A 17,886-nucleotide genomic window follows, 5' to 3' on the forward strand; every position below is an offset into this window, starting at 1 on the left:
GGGGACGAGGAGATGGAGATGGGGAGAGAGAGAGGGTGGAGAGGATATGGACAGAGAGAGGGGAGGAGAAGATGGGCACGAAGGAGGGGGAGGAGGAGGAGGTGTAGGTGGAAGTAGAAGACGGAGAAGGCTAATGAACGGGTGGAAAAGGTTGTGAGGAGGCAAGTGGAAGAGGGACTGGGTATGAGGACGCAAGTGGATGAGGGACAGGGTTTGGTGAAGCAGGTGGAAGAGGGGAGAGAGGAGTAAAAAGGGGAAGATAGCTTAAGGGGGAGATTTAAGTGTTTACTGATTATTTTGATGAAACAATAGCTAACTTCCATTATCATGCAGGCAACTGGCGTAGGTTCCTTCGATCACTTGGTACTGTTTTCCTGTATGAAGTTCAATTTGTCTATAGTTTGCGCTGTTCATGCTGTCAACCAGATCATGAGAATGAGCTGATAATTTTGTCAACTAGTTTAGGGACGAAAGATCTTGCCGCACAGCTTAATACCACAGATAAATAAGGTGTCAAATATCCGAGATTCAGACGTGTTTGTAAAATTTGTGACATACGTGTACCTGGGCAAAGCTGCGAGTAAAAAGAATGTACAAAATAAAAGGATGGTGTAATTCTAACAATAACAGCATGGCAAACTGATGTTATCCAAGCAGTTACTTTGGCTAAATGAAAGTACCGTTTAACAGTTAACTTTAATGGCGTACAATACTAGAGGAAATTATTTCAGAAATAGCTGAACCTCAGTTGCAGTTTATCGAACAAGTGTTTTAAGAAATTTCTAAGCATAGTTGGCAACTAAATCTAACAACATATGTTAGTGAAAATTACACACGTGCGCAGGTCGGACGTACTTATGAAAAGAAGGAAAAAGAAAAACAGTTTTGGGATGAACGGTGGTAGTAACGAGTAGAAGCGAGCTTCCTTTATGCCAGAAAAGCTACACACTATTGTCTTTGCTGCCTGTCCTTATTCACTTTGAAACTGCCCATTATGCACCACAATCAGAACACGCAACTGTCAGTCGGCCGCTGTGGCCGAGAGGTTCTTGGTGCTTCAGTTCGGAAACGCGCTGCTGCTACGGTCGCAAGTTCGAATCCTGCCTCGGGCATAGATGTGTATGATGTCTTTAGGTTAGTTAGGTTTGAGTAGTTCTAAGTCTAGGGAACTGATGAAAAAATGGCTCTGAGCACTATGGGACTTAACATCTGAGATCATCAGTCGCCTAGAACTTATAACTATTTAAACCTAACTAACCTAAGGACATCACACACATCCATGCCCGAGGCAGGATTCGAAGCTGCGGTTCTGGACTGCAGCGCCTAGAACCCATTGTAAATCGTTGCGCAAACAAAGTAGGTGTTCACTGACTACGTAACTTTGTGCAAACTCTCTCGAGTCAGATTGCGTTACTAATTTGATTTCTAGATCACAAAATTGTGTTTAACAAGGCTTGTTTCTTAATTCAGGGCATATCCAGACTTACCATCATAGCTATTTAAAATCTAACAGGAAATTTACAAGGTGTAAATAGCCAATAGCTGACTTTTATCAATGTGCAAACAACATAGCAGAAGATGGGCTTCAGCAACGTATAGTGTGGTTAGATGAGAAGTTTGTTGCACCATTAAAAAACGGCGCACTGCGAGAAGGAGATCTGCCATGAAACTGCAAAAGTCTATTACACTACGAATGTTACATAAAACAATAGACTACAGACACTTCATCAGCGTAGTATCGCGTTGGTTGTGCTTGTCGTTGCAAAAGTAGCGTCTCGAAAAGTCTTGCCAACTATAAAGGTGATAAAAAGTGAGTGATATTTTTCAAATTCCTTGGGACCTCCTGAGCCAAAGCTGCATTTTCGTGGAAAGAAAATTACACATTGTTCACAAAATAATAGCGGTATATGCTGTGTACTTCTCTGTTAGTTATTATTACAAGTACCCCCAATAAGAGTTACAACTTTCTACTACTATTAAAGCATAAGAATTTAAAATGTTTGAGTTCTCTGATTGTTTGCTCATCTTATGATAAAATGTCATTTAAAATGTTAGATTTCAGCGATTATTTGGTCATCTTAAGATAAAATGTCGCTTTTACAAGAGTTCTGTGTCAGGGCCAGTGTATAATGAGTTTTCTTATAATGAATAAGGTCACCGGACGTAAACTTAGTCACCCGAGTGCGCCCACACAGATGAATCGTTTAGGCTTTACAGATGGCGCAGCGATCGAGTCACGTGCTTGACCGCGCGCGCTTTCTCACTGTGAGTATAAAGCAGTAGCGATTAGCGAGACATTTATGATTTATGTTTCAAGTGGACAATGTACGGAAACACGGGTAAGTGTAAGAGCGTGATAGAGCGGCAAAAAGGACAATCGTGTTTCGTCGTGCCTATTGCCATACGGTGTGTGAAGTACTGCATTTGTTGCTGTTTTCCGGCGTACTTTTCAGCGGGTCTACAAACTGTTGTGTAGCAGACGTGGCCACAAAACAAGACGTCAAAATTGTAGTCGGAAAAAGATCCTGACTGAGAGGGATCGGAGACGCGTTTCACGGCTTGTGAATGAAAATCGCTTCCAAACCCGATAGGAATTGCTGCAGGCACTGAATGAAGGTCCATCCCAAGCTGGTAGCGAGAGAACATAGCGACGAGAACTGGATGCAATGAACATTTGGAGTCGGTCACCTCGCAAGAGGCCATTGCTCGCATAGGCACATAAAGACGAGAACAGGGAAGTTCATGGGACTGGGAGAATATAAGACTGCTTTTATGAACACTCCCCATCAGTTTACATCTCGACCTGCCTGCAAAATCACCTGACTTGAACCTCGAAGAAATTCGGTTGGACACTTTGGAACAACGTGCAAAACGCCGACATCAGCATCCCCGCAATTTGTTGGAATTGCGCGATCAATTCTTCAGCGAGTGGCTTAACCTGGTAGCGATATATCCATACAGTCTAACCTAATGTAGCAGGTTATCAAGCCCACGGGTGGTATTAAATGGTGATTGTAATGATTTCTCTAAGGATGTCTAATTTTTTGTCTAGTGTACTTATAATCTGTACTGTGGATGCCTTGTAGTGATATTTCTCACAATCCTATCTGATAAAACAGTTACATTACATTTCATGTCTCTCACAAGGACGGTTATGTCATTTATTTTGATTCCCTGTCAACGTTGTAGTCATCATGATATCCTGCCGATACACTCCAGTGAAGACTCGTCATTGTCGTGCAGTTTGGTTGAAGTTGTGTATTTCTTTCATTCCCACCGCAATTTCCACTTCACTTTTACCTAGGTGGACCAACAAAAAACTGAAAAATTAACTTTTTACAGCACTAACACCAGAGAATCAAAAATCCCTCCTACAAGGCCTCTTAAGAAGAAGAGACGTTGGACAGAAAAATTTGCCCTAGAACACGGTCAGAATCACGAAAAGCGCCTACACAAAGAATGTAATAGTAATCTGTGAAATATTACATTTTGTGATAATACATTAACAACAGAAGAGGACTCTTAAGATAAACATATGAAATATTATTTGTGAAGACTAAGGCAAAACTCTGATACTGACTCAACGGAATATTAGTGCTGTTTTACTATAGTATCTCCTGTACCCATTGAAAGAGATATAAAATGCAAGGAGCGTGTGAATCATTTAACGGCAGACAGTTTCTCGAAAGAATTGCGAGGAGGCGCAGTTTATCACGAAACTGGTAGCTAATAAAATTCTTATGAAATCCTCGTTGCGTAGTTTTTGCTTATCTAGGATCCCAGTCACTCCTAAGGGTCCAAAAAATATGTTATATTAAGAAAAGAGCGACATTATTCGTGTCTGGTTTGTTTAGTCAACATAATGATGTATTCCAAAAATGCTCCGTCGGGAAACATTATAGAAGAACCAGTAGGCCTTGCTCTCTGACGGTTTCCTACAAATTTAATTATATATGTAGATAATAATCATAGTTTCATGTGGCTCAGTCACATGGTGCAAGTCTTTCTACTGGGGGTCACTTAGGTGAGTTGCACATCCGTAATCTACCAAGTCTTTCTACTGGGGGTCACTTAGGTGAGTTGCACATCCGTAATCTACCACAGCTATCCATCCGGGAAAAGAGGACCTGTAGTTTAATGTAGAATCTGAACCACGTGTTGTTTCTGGCGAATCCTCTCATCTTCGAGAGGTGAAGGCTAGGTTAAAACGAAGACGAAAAGTCCATGCTCTGACCGAGATTCGATAGCGCAACCTCTCGGTTTCCAGGGACGCGCTTTAGCGGTTTTTATTTTCTACTACTGTGTCTTATTTTCTGTATCCTTTACCACATCCATATCAGAATAGAAATTTCTTGTTACCATCTGACAAACTACCTCAGGCGTCTATTTGCTTCAGTGTGAACCATAAAATACCACCTCATATCTCTGCACAAAAGGAAATGGGCATCTAATGAATAAATGCGATGGTGACTACATGCACCTTAAAACAGAACCGGTTCATTCAAATTCATCATGAGCATTACAAATCTAGTACTACATTGTGCCTCTCAATTAAAATTTAATTTTGTTTCAGGAGACAGAGGTGTACAAAAAGAAGAAAAGTGCTTACATGTACTGATAATCTTCCTTCTCGTGCATCACCTTTTACCCACAAGAACATATAAGATGTGCAAAGGAGACCTGTTGCTGCTTATAAGGTGCCTCTTACGTGAGGAAGACGTTTTTACCAGTTTTAATAAATTATTGTCTTTTATTAATGTATTCACGATAGTTAGGAAGTGCTGTAGTCCATAGCTTCCCACGCTGGCTGGATAGGTGACGAAGCGATCATATGTCGCGCGTAGTGGGGTGGGGCTCGGCGCTGAACCGTAGCAACAAATGTCAGCCAGGGAAATACACATGACGGGAAGTACCACAATCTTGGCGCCAAAGTCACTGATTTTGTTTATTTATATTTAATAATTAAAATCATTTATGACAACATGAATACTAGGAGGAGCCTCTGGATGTTTAAAACTATTTATCATAATTTTGCCTCGTTAAAATTCACACCCGTTCATTAACAAATGCATATCTTAGTAAGTACGAACTTGATCGGAAATGCACGAACTGTGACGAAACTAGTAAGAGATACGGAGTGCGCGCCAAAGTCGGCAGTCGGCGTTAAGAGCTCTTCTTGTCTTGTTAGATGGGAGCCATGCTCTCGGTTACGAGTAGTTTGTGACATGAGTGTTTCATTATTGATCTAATAGGAATAAAAGTGATATTACGGCATTATGAATGTTAATTTCGAGTAAATAGATACCCCAAAGTTGATCGACAGCAATTTCAGATAATTAGGTTCCACCGATAGAGACATCCAATGCTCCAATGAAGAATGTGCACGGGACGACATTTACGAGAACTGCACCGCGCACAGGTCGGAGGAAATCCGTCGACACGACCCACCAAGGCGCATCAAGGAAGGTCCGACTTACACTCGCAAATTCCGGGTGTAAATGCTGAGCAGTTATAGTGTACGTCACATATACCACTCTCTACCGACTCGCGGCTAAGCTGAGTAATAACAGTATCAATTTAGAAGCGAGGGGATGTTGCATGCATAACGCTACTCTGATGCCTAAGGAACAAATTAGCTTTACCATGCCATCTGTTAATCAGTCTTTTTGGTATCTCCCTTAGAAGGTTTATCTTTACCACATAATGATGAGTTGCTAATTTTTGTGTTTCCAATCATCTTGTAAAGCACCACAAAAAATATGGCAATGATCATTGTACCAATCATAAAGTAGACTATAGGGCCAGGAGTGAGGAGTGAAGTAAGGTGCAGCCAATTGGTACAAAGACAACAACTGCCCTGGATAGAGTATTCAACAAACTGCAGTACCAAATGAAACTATGTGGTTCCAGAGATATTCACAAGCCTGTAATATCTATTATATTTCTGTGCAGACTGAAATGACGAATGAAAATTTGTACCAAGGCCAGGATTCGAACGTGGGTCTCCTGCTCGTTAGGCAGATGAACTAACCACTACACCACCCTGGCACATTGGCTTTACACAACTGCACTGACTACCCTAAAACGCCTCCCTTCTCAGTCCCAATTCACAACCATGCCACACCCCACTTGGTATTCCTCTTAAACTAGAAGAGCATTGCATAGGCTCTCCAAGTGTATTGGAATAGCACTTCAGCAACAAACGGAAATGGTAGATTCCGCCTGAAACACAGGCAGAGGTGCTTTAATCAAATGAAACATATGGTTTCGGGGCCCTTTTCAAGCTACAAACTTCTACACTATTGGTCATTAAAATTGCTACACAAAGAAGAAATGCAGATGATAAACGGGTATTCATTGGACAGATATATTATACTGGAACTGACATGTGAATACATTTTCACGCAATTTGGGTGCATAGATCCTGAGAAATCAGTACCCACAACAACCACCTCTGGCCGTAATAACGGCCTTGATACGCCTCGGCATAGAGTCAAACACAGCTTAGATGGCGTGTACAGGTACAGATGCCCATGCAGCTTCAACACGATACCACAGTTCATCAAGAGTAGTGACTGGCGTATTGTGACGAGCAAGTTGCTCGGCCACCATTGACCAGACGTTTTCAATTGGTGAGAGATCTGGAGAATGTGCTGGCCAGGGTATCAGTCGAACATTTTCTGTATCCAGAAAGGCCCGTACAGGATCTGCAACATGCGGTCATGCATTATCCTGCTGAAACGTAGGGTTTCGCAGGGATCGAATGAAGGATAGAGCGATGGTTCGTAACACATCTGAAATGTAACGTCCACTGTTCAAAGTGTCGTCAATGCGAACAAGAGGTGACCGAGACATGTAACCAACGGCACCCCATACCATCACGCCGGGTGATACGCCAGTATGGCGATGACGAATACACGCTTCCAATGTGCGTTCACCGCGATGTCGCCAAACACGGATGCGACCATCATACTGCTGTAAATAAAACCTGGATTCATCCGAAAAAATGACGTTTTGTTATTCGTGCACCAAGGTTCGTCGTTGAGTACACCATCGCAGGCGCTCCTGTCTGTGACGCAGCGTCAAGGGTAACCGCAGCCATGGTCTCCGAGCTGATAGTCCATGCTGGTGCAATCGTCGTCGAACTTCTCGTGCAGATGGTTGTTGTCTTGCAAATGTCCCCATCTCTTGACTCAGGGATCGAGACGTGGCTGCACGATCCGTTACAGGCATGCACATAAGATGCCTGTCATCTCGACTGCTAGTGATACGAGGCCGTTGGGATGCAGCACGGCGTTCCATCTTACCCTTTTGAACTCACCGATTCTATATTCTGCCAACAGTCATGGGATCTCGACCAACGCGAGCAGCAATGTCGCGATACCATAAACCGCAATCGCGATAGGCTACGAGCCGACCTTTACGAAAGTCGGAAACGAGATGGTACGCATTTCTGCTCCTTACACGAGGCATCATAACAACGTTTCACCAGGCAACGTCGGTCAACTGCTGTTTGTGTATGAGAAATCGGTTGGAAACTTTCCTCTTGTCAGGACTTTGTAGGTGTCGCCACCAGCGCCAACCTTGTGTGAATCCTCTGAAAAGATAATCATTTGCATATCACAGCTTCTTCTTCCTGTCGGTTAAATTTCGGGTCCGTAGCACGTCATCTTTGTGGTGTCCCAGTTTTAATGGACAGTATTTTAATATAAGTATAATGACGTAACCAAGGCCCACCTATGTCGTTAACAAACCTAATCTTTTCACGGACGTCTGTCTCGTGCAATGCTCGCTTCAAAAAATTTCGCGGAATTCGGAAAATTCCACTAGCGTGGAGGCAATCTTCTTCTCCAGGCACCGTCTCTGAGCTACAAACTCAGGGCCAGAAGCGTTCCAGCATGCAACATGTGATGGGCTTCAGGAAAGGTAAAAATAAAAAATAAAAAGAAATATGCTGATAACTTGAGAACAGCCAAAGTGAAGGGGGACTGTCCCGTGTTCCTTAAAGAGGACGGCCAGGCTGGAAAGTGAGGCACGCTGCTAAAGAGCGCAAACGCAGATGTGGGGCGGATGTTTTCAGGACGCTTGGCAGCGGCGCGGCTATCGACCCTAACCACAGCATCTACGTCTCGTCACATCCCACGCCGAGGGGACCAAAGCAAAGCGACGGGCCACAATTCCCGGCACGCCCGCAGGGCTGCTCGTTTACTGCTTTTATCTTACAACAATTTGCCACACTCCACGGAAAAGAGGCCGACGCCGTAGCAGAAACGCGCCCAGAGAAATTTCTGCGGCGGTGGCGCTGGTGAAAGAAAGTCATTTGGGAAATGCGACGACTGTTCTCTCTTTTACTGCCCGTTTCGGTGTCAGAGTTATATTTCTTTATGAACTCAGCTCAGCTCGTGGAAGGCGTTGACTCTTTTCAAGTGCTCAGACGGTCTCCAGTTCAGTACCGACAGAGAATATTGCTGCTCATCGTCATTAGCTGATTTAATTATCTCTCTCTAATCTTTCTTCTGCCTTTCCTCTCTTTTGGTGCTGCAGACGATTCGCGTCCCATATCTGCTAGAAACGATTTCCGTTCCATATCTATTTCTATTATCAAAGATTCTTTTACTCCTCAGTTCCTTTACTGTTAGGTTTTTATGATCAGTGATCTGGCAGCGTGTTAGCTGATTTACCTTTGTTTTTCCAGCAGAATTATTTCAGGAGGTCCAATTCAAAATGGAGCAGTTATTTTAACAATTATTAAAATCCCTTGCCGGCCGCTGGTGGCCGAGCGGTTCTGGCGCTACAGTCTGGAACCGCGCGACCGCTACGGTCGCAGGTTCGAATCCTGCCTCGGGCATGGATGTGTGTGTTGTCCTTAGGTTAGTTAGGTTTAAGTAGTTCTAAGTTCTAAGGGACTTATGACCTCAGCAGTTGAGTCCCATAGTGCTCAGAGCCATTTGAACCATTAAAATTCCTTGTAATACGGTAGAATGTATTTTAATTTATTACATCTGAGATTTATTCTCCAATTGAATGCTTAAACCTTTATGCGCCAGAGATTAATGTATAAATCCACGTTTTTATGTTGACCAACATGCTTACCAGTAGTCTGTTAGCAGAACCAAGTCTTTTACTGGTACCTGCTGATATCTAGTAGCCACCCACAGTGCTCGGTTTTGCAATAGCACACGTTTTCTGCTATCCCTGGCTGTGAAATTACCGCTGTAACTCATGCTTGTTATGTGCTCCGCTGTCTGTAAGTTCTTTCTTGTTTCTGATTATACGGTTCAGAGGACTTCAACGTTTATTTGATGGTAAATATTGATGTTGCTCTAAACGAAGTGGCCGAGCGGTTCTAGGCGCTACAGTCTAGAACCGCGCGACCACTACGGTCGCAGGTTCGAATCCTGCCTCGGGCATGGATGTGTGTGATGTCCTTAGGTTAGTTAGGTTTAAGTAGTTCTAAGTTCTAGGGGACTGATGACCTCAGAAGTTAAGTCCCATAGTGCTCAGAGACATTTGAACCATTTTTTAAAAACGTTTCGCGTGCTGTCAGTCATTACTAAAATCAGCTTTCGTACTGAAAAAATAATCACTTTTGTTTTCAGTGCATAACCAATGGCTGGTAAGAACCGAGTTTTCTCCTCTTCTCAGCCACGTGATCTTCGAATTTCTGTGATTTTGACTAGACTATTAACAACCTATATAAGTTACTAATGAATTACCAAATGAGGTGTACACAGTAAAACCCAGAAATTGCATTGAAAGTGGAATTGGAGACACGCGCAATGTGGCATTTTCTTGAAGTGGCTGTGGCCAATGTTAGCGTAGCATTCAATGAAATTAATGCAGGAAATAGGATGAGTTTGAAGTTTAGAGTTGCTGTGGTTGTAAGGTTTTGTGGCGGCATAAACATGTTCTACAGCACCAAAGGTTAATAAAGCACTACACTGAAACGTCTGTGAAAGGAACATCAGGAAGGTGTGCATTGGGTGGTAGAGTGAGACACCCCATTGCACTAAATGGACGTCACATAGGTGGTTTTGGTCTCTGCATGAGAAATAAGAATTGTTTTCCAGAGTGTCATAAAAAGTGGACAATCCCTGGCTTACTACTTCTTTACATAAAAATGCCGTGTAACTCTATTTTCTGAAAGTACTTGTACTTACGTTGATTTGATATGTACATGATTCTGTACATATCAAGAAAATAATAGTTCTAACAAATGTTTTGTTTAATGAAGACGGAGAAAGTCTGAAGGAGGAAGATAATAGTTTAACATCTCGATGATATCACAGTCGTTGGAGGCGAAAAATAAGTTTAGGCAGATATGTATGCGTGGGGAAGCGACTGCGCCCTTTTTGAAGTAACTATCTTGAGATTAGTCTGAAATTTCAGATATTGAGAAACAAAGTAAATCTTAAAATAGTGTGGTCAGCCGAAGACTTAACCCAGCCTGTCTAGAAGGCAAGTTTGTTTGACTCGCCCCGTAACTGAAACGTGGAAGTTATATTAAAGTGAGAAGTGCATTATACTTGTGTAGCCACATCCAAGTTTCGTGTACTGAGAATTAGCAAATTAATCATTACACGTATTTGTATTAGCAATACTTAGGGCAAAATATTTAAAGTGTAAGGCTTTATATTTCGAAACTGAGAAGCAGTATTTCGATTTTTAAGCTCAGTTTTGCTTCGTTGTGTGTGTTTTAAGTCGCCATACGCTTATGAATGCACTAGGAAGTAAAGTGTGTATATCCTATAAAATGTCAGTAGAAAATAAAATATGGAACTCTGAGATTTAAGAATATACTTTGAGAAGCTAAACGTATAACACAAAGGTTAAAATTGAAGGCCACATTTATTTTGACGGGACACTCCAGCTTACAGGCATCCGATGCTGGAAGTATTCGTTATCGTACTGTCGAAGTAAGAAACAACGAGCAGAAATATTTTCATTTCATTTTCTGATTTTTTTTAATTCTCAAATGAACGTTTTGAACATAGCTTCAACAACGATACTGCAACAGTTTAAGGTTTTCAGTTATTTTAACAAACTCAAAAACTAAGGAGTTAAGTTATGAAACTATGTTAAATAGTTACTGTAAACAAAAGTGGGCTTCGTGTAAATGTAGGCTTCTGCGGCCATTGTCACAGTCAGCACGTTATCACAGTTAGCAATACACACTGAGGAAGTCGTCTTGCAATAACGCCGAAACGTAGAAATTTTATAATTGACAATGCGGCCTCAAACCCAGAAGAATTTTATTGAGAGTCAGCTTCTACAAAAGCATTTATTGGAACAATTAGTTAAGGATACAGCAGGTGTAACAAAAATATTTTCAGATTGTTGACAGTGGGTCGCTAACGCATTCCTCCGAGCGGTGAACGACGTGTGAAATGTGTATCGAAAGAAATGCTTGAAAATAAGAATACAGTTATAAACGCAGCATCCCCGTCCATTGACAGTTTGATATACCTCAACGCCTTAGGGTGGACAGAAGAGGTTAGGAAAGTAATCCAGGTGCTAAGACTATGACAGACAAGGCAGAAGCTATATCACACGAGAACACATTGACTTTGAAACACATCAGCCAGTGACTGTGTTCAGAAAACGTCTACAAAGTAGTGCTGTGGAGGGACTAGATATTAACCAAGAACATTGTTCTATATACACCTTGTTAGGTACATTGATAGAGTCAGTATTGAAGGTATATTGACTGACAGTTATCTTACTTACTTTGCGTATCTCGCTCAGAGATAATACTGTAACAGGAACTACAACAAGCTCCGCATACGGACAGTAAATTTTTCATTACTGAGTGTGCGGTTGGAACAGGACAAAAAGTCCCTAATGCTAGCTGCAGGTTTCCACCGCCATGTACTGTACAGTGGCTTGCGGATTATATATGTAGGTGTAAGGTGACGATCTTCTTAACTCGGCAACTGATTTCAACACTGCAGTGCTTTATCAGACGCGATCCTATTACAAGATATATGTCCTTGCCTTCCAGCCACGTTTGAAAAGACTTACCACATCACCCACTTGTACGTCAGCAATGTGGCACGTGACGTTCACAAATAATCTACGGCGGAATTAGTTGGCCACCAAGTAGAGAGCCTGGTGGGAACAGAAGTAAACCCCGGAAGGGACAGGGGACTTATAACACTATCGGTTATCACTGCCAGAATAAGTCCCATATAATGGTACTGCTTCGACAGGAATTAAAATTTGACCTTGATTGTGTGCTAGTGGAAAGTACTTGGGCGAAATTTCATCACCAAAAATATTTTTTATTGAAAGGGAATAGCAGTTATTTTAGCGGGAATCGAATCAACGTTATCGAAGCTGGAAACTAAAATTTTGGCTCTGTAAATCAAAAACAGTCGCAACCTAATTAGGCAAAGTAATTGCAAGTAAATATACTGCTAATAAAGAAAACTAACTGCTGTATGTAACTTTACTTGGAACATAAGGCTGTTTTGTAAGTCGGACACAATAACAACAGCACACTCTAGCTTGTATTGGTAAAGCAGCTAGCTATGAGCAACACGGATAAAAGCTTTAACTTTATTGGTAACAAACTATCTCTGACTAACGAACACTGTTTGTTTTAAAGTATGAAAGACAATGGTTTTTACAAAGTGCTACTTAATATGGGATAACCACAGATAAATTGGACGTGAAGTGGCTTTAGTACTTTACTATTGAAAGACAGTAATATTGAAATTGCTACCAATTCGTTATTGTAACTAACATGAGCACTATTTGTTCTCAGTGGGTTCGTATTTCTCTTTGCATTTAAGCAGAATGTAAGTGAAGCGTGAGGGACCACGAATCTGTTATGGTTTTAATAAATTATTGCTAGTTGTATACACAAGAGAACAAATGTATCTAGAATGATTGCCAAACTACATAAACACATTCACTATAACATTTACTAAGCTACTAGCTCAACGTGTGGTGGATGAACAAGAAACTGTTCTGTCTATTAATTATGTTTGGGCTAACACTTCCAACATGACGCTATACTAATGTACTCATAAACACAAAAATATGAATGAAAGCAACATTATTAACCTGTAAAGCAAATAAGAAGTCTGTGCCCTCTGAGCTCTTACGACCTGTATTTGGTTTTACAATCATTGTTCTGTTATGTCACTTTTAGTATTGAGCGAAGCTTTTGATAAGTAATGAAAATAGTCACTGCAATGACGACTTTTTCCTTGCACTCATTCTTTTGAGAAGCTTTAACTATTCACTTGACTGACCAAGTGGAGTATTTCATTCAAGAGGCTAAATAAACACTTGAGAAAATTATTACTGCACTAAAGTTCATACACAATTTTGAACAGTAATGATTCTGAAGTCCAGTAATTCAGAAGCTCGGAATATTTCAACACTAGGTTGACATATCCAGGTAAATGACTGAGGTTAAATCAGTGTTCTCGACAAAGAATTGAAATTGGGGCACTTATTATTTGAACAGTAAGCAGATTACTGGTCCGTGTTAAAATGTACAATACTAAACTTTACTTGTACTGAAGGTGCTGACCGTGGTGGTCTTTTGTGACAAACGTATGAAGTCGTCACACACAATCATGGCTCTTAATCTAAAATGGTCTGTAAACAATGTTCTTGGCTTCGGAATGTCACGATTCAGAGCAAAACTATAAATGCAGTGATATAAATGCCAACAAACATCCACATCCGAGGCATAACTAATCCACTTTAATTGCAATCTTTGCCTCAATGAGCATTTCGAATATTAGCAGTTTGGACTCTGGCCATCGACTATAGCTGTCACGAAGATCTATTGCGCTACTGCGCTCCAAAACACCTTTTACACTCCCGCACAAAGCTTTTCGTTGCGGAGGGATTTCCCTTCACGTTTTACATTTCATACAACTCTACATTCCCTAAGCATGAAACAGTCATAAATATAACTCTTTAACACGTTTATATTATGAGAGAACTTAGTTTTAAAACATAAACTCAAAAATTAATTCTGGTGACATAATTTTATAGGAATAAGAACAATTACTTCCATATGTGTTGAGTCAAAGCACATTACGACACATGTATTACAGCATTCACAGAAAACATCAAATTTGCATAAAATAGGTACAATCGATATGGTACATCAGTGTTACAAACTCTCGTTCCAAACAGTTGCGCTTATGAGCTGTTCCGAGAGCTTCTAGAATTCAAGTTTATGACTATTGGTGCCCACACGACGAAAAGAATCCTTTGTCAACATGACGTCTCGACAAACACGCATTGGTAAATACATTAACATTTACAAATTTTAGGACAGAGATGAGTGATCTATTTGGCTCGAAGACATTCTCCGAAAATACTTAGTATTCGGCACCCAGTACCTTAATAGTCATCCTGATGTTACTGTTGTTTTAGACATAGTTCTTCAAGACAAATATATTTTCTGTAAAGTTGGAAAGTAAAATTTTCTTGCATTCGTCTTCTCGGTTTTATTTGTCTAACACTCTGAGCAGTTTATTGGTCTGCTGACCATACTATATCATTTAAGTTGACATTTCATGGTTTTCGAATTTTAGCAACTACTAAAGCACACAGTTTCGTAAGAACAATACTGTGATAGTTGAATTTTGCAGGTGATGCCGCCTTTCGTCAGTCGTCACAATAACTATAACAAGAAGCTGAAATCTATTAATTACGTTGGTTTCTTTACTATTCCAGAAATATGCGCTCCAATTTACAAGTCACAAACTTATGCCTGCTCTTAGAATAAATCAACTAAGGCAGGCCTTGATCCAGTTTCGCACAGCCTCTTTTACATTCTTACCATTCGTAAATTTTTGACCCTCTCAAACGAGTATTGAAATATTAAAACAATTCCATGTCCTGTGGGACAAAGTCAATACTCAATTTTATGTGTATTACTGCCTCAAATTGTAGAATTCGTTGTCCAACAGCTGGGTGTTCGATCATATTACAATTTACGTCGTCATGAACCACAAATGGCTCGATTATTGATTTCCGTTTCATCTTTCTCAATTATGTCTGGAAATAAGAGGTGTATAAGTCCTAAAAGGTACTTGTCTACCGAATGATCAAAAACAGTCTCAACAACTTGTAAGGCTATCGCAGGGTAGATTGTGTGGAGAAATAACTGTTAAGAAACGATTACAATACGTTGCGCCGTTTTCGAATTAATTAGCACTGAAGTTAGTCAATCATAGCCGTTCAGCGCGCAAATTCAAGCAGCTCGCTACAGACTGTGTCGCCAAACGTGTCCTTCGTTTGGTTTCCTAAAAGCGATCAAGAGAGCGATACAAAAATTGAACATGGGTCGGCAGTATGGATCGAATCCTAGTCAAAAGCTGAACAGTCTCGTACGCAGTCATCTACTCTATGAGAACAGCTGACACTTGCTGTATCTGGCGACCGCTTAAATTAGCGCGCGCAACGGCCTATTGGCTAACTCCAACGCTAATTAACTCGGAAACAGCGCAAAGTATCATTTTTTTTTCTTATCAATTATTTCTCAGTTAAAGCTCCCATGCAACAACCGTACAAGCTTTTCAGACTGTTTTCGATCACCCTGTGTACTACTAAGGGACTATCCCGGAACCTGGAACCGTATACTAGTTGCACGTTGCGCATCTAATGGCTTCCAGGGGAAACAAAAATGTAATTTTCAATATTTCGTGTAATTATTATTGACCGAATTTAAAATGCTGACATAGTCTACTCATTAAGAGGTATAATCTTATGTCATAAGTTAAAACAATAACTCAGGAGTTGCAGTTAGAAACTGTGTGTGTCTTAAGCCAGCATAACTGACGGCACAAATACACGGACTTCATTCACCCAGTATTTGAGAATTACAGCATTTAGCGACATCGAACAAACTTTACACATGATTTCAAACAGTTATGGCAACGGCCTTGCCGCAGTGGATACACCGCTTCCCGTCAGATCACCGAAGTTAAGCGGTGTCGGGCGTGGCCGGCACTTGGCTTGGTGACCGTCCGAGCCGCCATGCGCTGTTGCCATTTTTCGGGGTGCACTCAACCTCTTGGTGCCAATTGAGGAGCTACTCGACCGAATAGTAGCGGCTCCAGTCAAAGAATACCATCATAACGACCGGGAGAGCGTTGTGCTTACCACACGCCCCCCTGTCCACATCCTCAGCTGAGGATGACACGGCTGTCGAATGGTCCAGAGGATGAAATGCTTTGGTGCTCAAACACTTATGAAACTTTTTTTCCCTAGTAGCTCCCACAAAAGATGGAAGTAAAAATGGTTATCTCTTACATTTCCGCTCTTCATGCAGCACGACTTCAGCTTGAGACATGGCGTTTTAGTTTATTATTTATTTACTACCGACTCTATTCGCAACACAGTTTACAAGCAATATTCACATATACCACTGAATGTATCTGCAAAATTATATGGTTGAACGACACATAAGTCAGGAGATATGACGTCATAAACACTGAGATTCGTTAAAAACTTGCCTTTGTTTAAAACTGAGTGCAAATTACCCAGACTATATTTATACAGTGCTTCATAATGAGAACCTTAGCGACTTCCAAAAAATGTAAAGCATAATTTAGATTTTCTAAACTTTTTCTCGCTTACATGCTTAAGATCAAATATTTAACATAATAATTCATTTGTAATCAGATGTTCGAAGCTGTTTTATACATGGACTTCTATTCTTTAAGGAATCGTGGGTTTATTGGTACGCCCTAAACATATAGTTTTTCTCGAGGGCACGCCTCTAGCTAGAATTTAATGTATGAGAGATGAGATGCACTTCCACTATACGTGGTGAGTCACCAGCCCCTACCGCAGTCGTTTTATGCAACAATGCGCGAGATTTTCACATTCTCTCGCTCGCTGCGCGCAAACTATTAGTTCTACAGAAAAAATTAAGGGGACTTTTCTGCAGGAAATTTAACGTAGTCATATTTTGTACTGGGATACGTCTTAGCTAGAGGGTTTAGTTTTCGAGTTATTAAAAAAAAAACGCACCGCCACACCCACAATCAACCCACACCGGTCAGGATTTCTAGTATGTTGTTCATAGGACTCCCTCCTACCACTGTACAAATATTTGCAACTGCAAGAATTATTTCCCACACTCGATCGTGTTTGATCTTCACAGACTGGCGTTATTACGTCGTCGGATTAGTCGGACACTTACAAACGGTATAATTGACTTTTGTGTACATTTTACCTAACAGCTTTGTGAATATTCAGAGCATAAAATAAACTATTACATCGTTGTATACGTCATGCTTTCTAACTACGAAACTGCTGTGCCTGTAAGGGTTACGTTTATTTGGGTGGAATTGTCAACGGAATTAGTTACAGTGTAGCGTTTAAAAATGTCGTTTTCCTTTCATTACCCTCACGGGCATTATTAAATTAATAATCTTAACGAAATAGCCGACTATACTGGTGGCGAAAAAGCCTAATCATTGTTGTTGTTGTTGTTGTCATCAGTCTGGTTTCATGCAGCTCTCTATGCTGTACTCATTTCTTGTTCTCCCTCTACGATTTCTCTGCGATTTTTATCCCCTACACTGCCCTCCAATACTAAACTGGTGATTCCTTGATCTCGCAGAATGTCTCCTATCAACCGAGCGCTTCCTTTGGTCAAGCTGTGCTACAGATTTCTCGTCTCCCCAATTCTGTTTAGTACTTCCTAATGAGGTACGTGATTGACTCATCTGATCCTCAGCATTCTTCTGTAACACTACATTTCGAAGGGGGCCCTATTATCTTTTTGTGTAAACTGTTTATCATCCATGTTTCACTTTCATACATGGCTACATTACAAAAAAGTACCTTCACAAAAGACTTCCTAACATTTAAATGTATATTCGATGTTAATAAATTTCTGGC

General features: G+C 40.9%; 1 protein-coding gene across 2 annotated transcripts in view; it reads right to left on the reverse strand.

Moving 5' to 3' along the window:
- The window catches only part of LOC126298749 (uncharacterized), a 527,298-nt gene that overhangs the window by 366,386 nt on the left and 143,026 nt on the right, over positions 1–17,886 (reverse strand). The gene's annotated exons all lie outside the window — the stretch shown is intronic.

The sequence above is a fragment of the Schistocerca gregaria genome, chromosome X (assembly GCF_023897955.1).
Source record: "Schistocerca gregaria isolate iqSchGreg1 chromosome X, iqSchGreg1.2, whole genome shotgun sequence".
Classification (NCBI taxonomy): Eukaryota; Metazoa; Arthropoda; class Insecta; order Orthoptera; family Acrididae; genus Schistocerca; species Schistocerca gregaria.